We start from the raw sequence: 7827 nt of genomic DNA on the forward strand, positions 1-7827 counted from the left end.
AAATCTATCCGCCATGAAGAACAATCCAAGAGCTCCCGAGAAGTGAAGATGATGCGACCTCCCCTCGCCTACTCTGGACATGCTTTTAGGAGGGACTAGTTCCTTAAGACGGAGAGCCTGCTTGCTAAAGTCGTGGTTCATGAAAAAGAAACCCGTACCGAGGTGCACTGACACAGTAGCTGCAACCATGGGCTCGGGCATCGCGCTGCTTGTGCGATGGCGCAGGACCGGCGGGGCTCTCCTGTGTATCCGTTGGCCGAGTCAGAAAGGACCTGATGGCACCTAATAACAAGAGTGGATGGTTTCATTTTCTTCTCTTCCCTGTCCCGCAATTTTCCTACCAAATTATGTATAACTTTGTGATCCGATTCCTAAACTGACTGCTCTTCACAACCTATCATTTGGATCAAGTTATGACATAATTAACTTTTAGGACTGGAAACAACATTCTTGGAAACAAAGAATTGCATTACAAGTAGACCACACGGTGATTAGCTGAGGACCGCTACCCGCATCTAATTCCTCGCTTTTGCTTCCCCCAGGTTTCCCCCAAGGGAGCAGGGGTTGCCATTTGCTGTTTCACAGCCCGTCCTCCATTTGTTACTGGAGGCTTTCTGCTCCACATCTTCACATAACATTGCGTCCCTGGCTCCACAGTGACCTTTGTTTTTCCAAACCCAGTGAATGATTTTCAGGCCTTGTCTCACTGGTCTCACTGATGGACATTGTATATTGTATGTTCTTTCCTGAAAAATGTCGGTTATCCTGCCTTCTGAAACTGTGTGGCATGGGGTTTCTCAGTATGGCTCTCCTAGCATGTCTCCAGGGACCAGTCCCTGAAGAAGGAGATCATTATGGTAAAGTAGAGCGGTAGCCAAACGGAAGAAAGCCTTCGACAAGATGGCGTGACACAGTGGCTGCAATAATGTGCTCAAACAATTGTGAGGATGATGCTCACAATTGCTCTGCTGTACACAGGGTGGCTAAGAGTCAAACTGACTCAACGGCACTAACACCAGCATCCATGTTTCTGTACCCACCACCAAATGATTAGGTGGGACTATGCAAACAGAGCGTGTGTAACGCAGTAGAGGGGATTGCCCATGGTAGGTGCCACTCCTCTGACTATAAGGCTGAGCTGTCTCGACAGGAAGAGACAGAAATCCCGGGACCATTGGAAGAAGAGCCACCAGTGCAGCATGCTCGCGATCTCTTCTGCTGTCTGAAGTGGTGGAGGCCAAGATCAGAGGCACCCGTGGCTTGGCCCAGGAAACCATGAGACAGACAGAAGAGCAATGCTGAGAAAATGAGGCTGTGAGGCAGAGCAGCAGGCGGGCAGAGGCCGAGGGACTACGTGGCTGAGAGGCTGCAGACTGGAGAGACACTTGGCTGCTGGCTGAGGGGAGGTGTTTCTGTGGACCAATAACTCTGTCCTTACTGATTACTATTCCTGAGTGTGGCAACCTGTTAACACTTCTGAAAAACTCCTTTAGTTGTGACTATTGTCTCTGCAATGAAGGATCAAATCCAGCATAGAGGTGGTGTGCCAGGGGAGGAATATTTGGTGAAGAAAGATGGAGGGTAGAACTATGTCTAATCTCTGCCTCCTGGCAATAGGGAAGCCAGAGGCGGTCAGGTATGGATCCTATATTCTTTCTCACAGGGACACAACTCTTTCTGAGTTCTCAAATCCCTTTTGCCAATTTGTTTTTATCAGCTCTGACTTTGAACATTGGTGTTTTTCAAGGTTCATTGCTAGGCTCACCCACCCCACCCCACCCATTGCCATCAAGTCAATTCTGACTCAGAGTGACCCTACAGGACACAGTAGAACTGTCGCTGTGGGTTTTCAAGACTAGACCTTTATGGGAGCAGAAAGCCTCATCGTTCTCCTGAGGATCAGCTGGTAGCTTTGAATTGCTGAAATTGCAGCTAGCAGCCTAACATGTGACTCACGATGTCACCAGGGCTCTCTAGTGGGCTCCGAGCTCTTCTCAGATCACCCTCCCTCCCCGGGAAGGCTGATCCTGTCCCACTACACCCACATGAGTTACTTCCAAGTCTGTCTCTCATCTTACTCTAAGCATTAGAACTGTTTGCACAATATGGGATCTGGAGTCAGACTCTGCCACTTAGCTGTGTGACTGCCAAGTACTTAAGCTATATCTCATTTTCATGGTCTAAAAGCTGATTTTTATAATTACCCCGCCCCCTCCTGCAGGGAGCAGGATCCATGGTAGCAGAGTAGATTAAGTGTTTGGCTATAATTGTTCAGTCACCTTAGTGGTGTAGTGAAATGTTGGACTGCTAACGGAAAGTCTGAAAGTTCAAACCCACAAGCAGCTCTGAGGGAGAAAAATGAGGTTGTCTGTTTCCATAAAGATTGAAAGCTTAAAAAACCCGATGGGGCTGGTCTGCTCTGCCCTATACGGTTGCTGGGGTTGGAATACTCAATGGCTCTGGTTTGGCTTTTCAGGTAACCTCTTTTCGCTTACCTCTCTTTCATTCATTTACCCCCCACCCCAAACATTTATTGAGTTTTTAGTACATGTTAACCTAGTCTTGGCACCCCTGCCTGGTTCTTTTACTGAAATATCACTGCGCTGCTTATAGTTTCGTGAACTCACGGTGTTTCTTGCCTCTCTGATGGCTCATGAGTTATTCTCTGCTCGGAATGCCCTTTTCCAAAGTCAGCCAGTGGCTGAGCCAGGGTGAGGATTCATATTTCCTGGCTCTTCACCCCCTACTGTCTGCCACATCGCAGCTCAGGCCCCAGCACCTGTCCCACATCAACCAGGGCGTGTGCAGTAGTTCCTCAATAAATGTTCCCTGAGACAATGGATGATACAACAATGACCAAACTCTGTCTTAGGGTTGTTTTGCTAGTTCACATAAGGGTATCACATACTACATTTACTTCTCGCCCCTCAGTGAATCCCAGCTTCTCTGATCTTTGCAAGTTTAAATGGTCTCTGTTGAAAAACAACAAGGAGAGGCGTGCTTCAAATGGATTTGAACAACGGGGTCCTCAGTCCAATCTTGACTAAGATTGGAGAAGCATAAGATGAAGCTTCTAGTCAATGAAGTCCCTCTCCTCTTTCTTTCCTGGGTCCCTAGTTTAGCCAACCATTCATTCAGTGATTGATTCAGCCAGAAAGCCTTCATTTGATGCCCACTTGAACCAAGTGCTCTCCAGAACCATCTCTTTCTTCATCTGCCACAGACTCCACCTCTGGTGTGTGGGTTTGTTGCTCCTTTCTCTCCAAGTCTGACCCCTGCTTTCTTAATTCCTATTCCCTCTCCTTCTACTGTTGAGACTGAATTGCAGGTCTAAAGAGGCTTGTTTTCACTCCCTTCTCCTTTTCTAGGTAAGTCTAGGAATTTTTCAGGGCATTTCTCTTGGGAGTCTGGGCAAAGGAAATACGTAGATGAAAGGAGAATTCTATGGTGAGGGTTACTTAGAAGCTGTCAAACAACGAGTTGCACTGGGAGAATCTGCTGCGCAAGACCTCTTTAAAGTGCTGACAAGGGCGGACACCACTTTGAGGAGTAAGCCGCTCCTCATTCAAGATCCAAGCTCTGGAGTTTTCAATGGCCTCATAGAATGTGACAACTGGACAACGAAGAAAGATGACCAAAGAAGAACTGAGGCATTTGAGTTATGGTGTGGGTGAAGAATGTTGAAAGTGCTGTGGACTATCAGGAGAGCAAATAGAGCTGTCTTGGAATAAGTGCAGCCCAAATGCTCTCTGGACGTGAGGAAGGCAAAGCTCTCCTACTTTGGCCACATTATCAGGAGGGACCGACCATTCCCTGGAAAAGAACATCACGCTTGGTAGAGGGCCAGAGAAAAAGAGGACGACCCTCAAGGAGACGGTTAGAGAGAGTGGCTGTCCCAATGGGCTGAAACAAAAGAGCAAGCGTGAGGGTGCTCCAGGATTGGGCCTCCACTACTTCTTTGTACATGAGGTCTCTGTGAACTGGAACTGTGGCAGTTACATAATCTCCTGTCAACTTGAGCAAAGAGGTGGTGTCTAGCCTGTCAATCAAGCCACAGCCTGATTCCCTCCTTGTGGGCGTGGCCTTCTCATGAGGATTCTGGGAATTCTCTCTGCTACACATTCCTGATGACAAGCCACATGGAACTAGGCTGGGCATCCAGGGCCCTGGAGATACTTCCACCACCACTGGATCCACAAGATTTTCCATCCACAGGCCTTTGATTTTCCTGCATTCGGCATCATTGCATATGTTGTGTGAGTTTGCAGAGGAATTTATAGGCTGGTATCGGACATATAGGCTAATATCAGGCTTAGGGACTTTATCAGGACTAGGCTGGGATGTTTTCTTAATATACAATTACTCTTTGATATAAAATTCACTTACACACATATGAGTGTCTCTGGATTTGTTTCTCTGGTGTACTCAGACTAAGACAGGAACTGATTTGACAATACTTAACAATAACAAAGTAGAAATTAATTTTGGCTAAATCCAAAGCTAAAACATGCTGTATCTACTGAGAGATTCTATAGAGAAAACATGGCATAGGATAAATTCCATAAGCATTAAAAAATATCCTCTACAAATTAGTTTGGATATGAGAGTTGGGGGTGGGAAAAAACAACCCATTCTGAATTATAACAAGACTCTAGATTCTAACATTGTGCCATCCAGCCCCTCTGCAAGCATTGCACGCATGGCAGAGGCAGTGGATTTATGTCTGCAGAGCGCAGCTGCCATTTCATAGACACAGTCACTCAATTGTCGGGCCTCACCTCCAGAAGCCACCTGGGACAGTGACTGAGCAAACCAGAAAGTACAAGGAGATTCATTGTTCCAATTTTTTTGTTTCTCAAAATGATCATTTTACAGCTGGATTCTCATTAGATCACAGAGAGGGGTGGGGAGACGAAGACTCTGAGAAAAGTCATGCACAGTTGGGTTGGGCTTTCTGGAAAAAGCCCCCTCCCCTGCCCCAGGTTTCCTCCTTCTCTGAGCTCAGAGTTGTCCCGAAAGACCTTGAAGTCATTCAAAAGTGAAGAAACAGAGACATGAGCATAAGTCCTTTCCTCAAGCTGCCTGAAGTCATTGAAGAACCAGCTGGAATCCTCCCCGGCCCCCTTCCTGGCATCTTGAGGCCTTAGCACCTCTCCACGTGGTCTCATCCGGACTTTCTTGACCTTTTCCAGTGCTCTTCACAATTTTTGACTTATCCAAGAGGGACCCGGGCCACGATTCCTTCACTTCAGAAACCCACACCTACTGCCTTCGAGTCTGTTCTGACTCACAGTGGCCCTAAAGGACAGAGTAGAAATGACCCCTGGGCTTTTGAGACTGTACATCTTTATGCGAGCAGACGGTCTCATGGTTCCCCTGTGGAGCAGCTGGTGGGGCTGAGCTGCTATCTTTGCTGTTAACAGCCTAACAGCCCACTAACGCCACTGGCATTCCTCCATTTAAAAACCAAACCCCAAACCAAACCTACTGTCTTCAAGTCTATTCTGACACTCCTAGCGACCCTATAGGACAAGGTGGAACTGCTCCTGTGAGTTTTCGAGACAGTGACGGTTTTCAGGAGTAGAAAGCCCCTTCTTTCTCCTGAGGGGTGACTGATGATTTCAAACTGCTGACCTTTTGGATTGCAGCCTAACGCTTAACCACCATACCACCAGTACTCTGTCAGGGTTTTCTCTGATTTGACTCACTTAAAAAACTTAAACATATTTAAAAAGGAAATTTATTTCACCGCCACCATGGGAAACCCTCACAAGAAGTTAGGAGCGGTGGTGGTTCAGTGGGAAAGCCCTTGCTGTCCTTGCTGGAGACCAGGGCTCTTTTCCTGGCCAGCACATCCCAGGTGTAGCACTGCCAGGGTGTCAGTGGAGGCTTTTGTGTGGTTGCACCGAAGCTGGATGGGTTTCAGCAGAACTTCCAGACTAAGAAGGATCAGGAAGAAAGGCCTGGCAATCTATTTCTGAGAACCAGCTAGTGAACATTCTACGGTAACAGCAGTCTCATGCACAGCTGATCCTGGGGTTGTGCAGAACAGGCAGGGTTTAATTCTGCTGTGCATGGAGTCTCTATGCTGACTGAAATGGATCACAGGTAACAACAACAATGAATATACTAAAAATAATACAGTCGATGACCAATTGTGTGCTAGCTAGAATACTTCTCATGCCTGTGTACAAATGCTTCTATCAGCTTTTCCTCGGGAATGCTGTTGGCTGCTGGAAAGGGAGCTTTAAGGGAGAGCATGCATTATTAGGGAATTTGTCTTGGTTAGCCTAAGTGATTAATTATCCTGTTGTCTCTGGCAGTTGGGAGAAATAGGAATGTGCCTTCTTATGAATTTAAGACTTCAGACAAGAGATTGCTTTCTAAGAGAATGAACCTGTGAGATCAACATCTAAGAAGTTGGACTAGAGGCAGCTTCCCTAAGGATGGAGTGGCTTCTCGGTCTCAAAGACATGGCTCCAACCGACTTGAAGATAATATAGAAACAGACAATGTGCCCTTCAGAATGGAGCCAGTTAGACTTATTGTTGCTAGGTGCCATCAAATCAGTTTTGACTCATAGTGACCCCATGTGCAGCCGAAAGAAGCACAGCCTGGTCCTTCGCTGCCCTCGCAATTGTTCTTATGTTTGAGCCCATTGTTGCAGCCACGGTGTCCTTTTGGTTAGCAGCCAAGCGTTTACTCTCCAAGGCTCCTACCTATCTAATCTTTATACAAAGGGACAGCAGTGTCTACCTTCTTTCTGATTCCCCATTCACCAATTAACCTTCTAATTTTGATCCGGTTTTCCATGCAGATTGCCCGGGAACCAAATACAGCTATCAGTGAATCTAGTTTCAGAACTACTTTGTGTGTTATATTTCTCCTAAATTAATCAATTGGCTTTTGGATTTCAGACAGGAGTTTCTGTGATAAGTTTTGTTAAGGGGAGTCTGTCTGTAAGAGATGATTTTCTTCTTTGCTCAATGACAACCTTCTGAGGCTGCCTACCAAGAGGGCCAGAACCTTGACAGTGGAGGACTCACCCTTGAAGTGGCTCCCCTACGGGGACCTGTTTGGATGGCCCAATTTACTGATCAGGAAACTGACTGCTACTGAAAAGTTTCTCCAGTATGATAGCTATTTCAGAATGTGGGGCTCAATTCCACCGGCCGTGTGGCCTGGATTTGTGATTGGGATGCCAGAGGAATAACTGGCAGTTCTCCAAATGTCTTATGTTGGAGATCTATATTTGGAAGACATGCTATGCAGTTTAGGCAAAGTGCAGCTTTGTACCGCAAAGAGAGAGTGTGGTTCTCCCAGTCAGCCTTTGTTTATCACAGAACGAAGACTCACAACTCCCATATGTCAATACTTACAAAATGGGAGTGATGGCAGGTTCAGTAAACAAACAAAATCCAACCAACCAACAAGCAACAATGGAAAACAAGCCCTCTACCACACAGTTGATTCACTCACAGTGACCCTAGAGGTCAGAGTGGAACTACAGGGTTGCTGAGGCTGGAAGCTGGAGAGAAGCAGCCTGCTAGGCCATATCTTTCTTCCGAGGAGCAACTGGTGGGTTTCAATGACCTGTCTGTAAGTTCACAGCCAAGTGCTTGGCACCTGTGCCATCAGAGCTCTATCTATAGGTTGACTCATTACCTATTAATCATCCCATCTTTATCAAGTAGATGCTCTAGCTCTGTTTCCTATCACTAACATGGGAACGAGGATAGCATACATTCCTGAGCACCTTCTTTGTGCCTAACAGGTGTTTAACCTTAGGAGGTAGATACCACAGTGCTGTCCTAATGTAGTAGAGAA

This window comes from Echinops telfairi, unplaced genomic scaffold (genome assembly GCF_000313985.2).
Source record: "Echinops telfairi isolate 266 unplaced genomic scaffold, ASM31398v2 ScPeMD7_2;HRSCAF=8, whole genome shotgun sequence".
Taxonomy (NCBI): domain Eukaryota; kingdom Metazoa; phylum Chordata; class Mammalia; order Afrosoricida; family Tenrecidae; genus Echinops; species Echinops telfairi.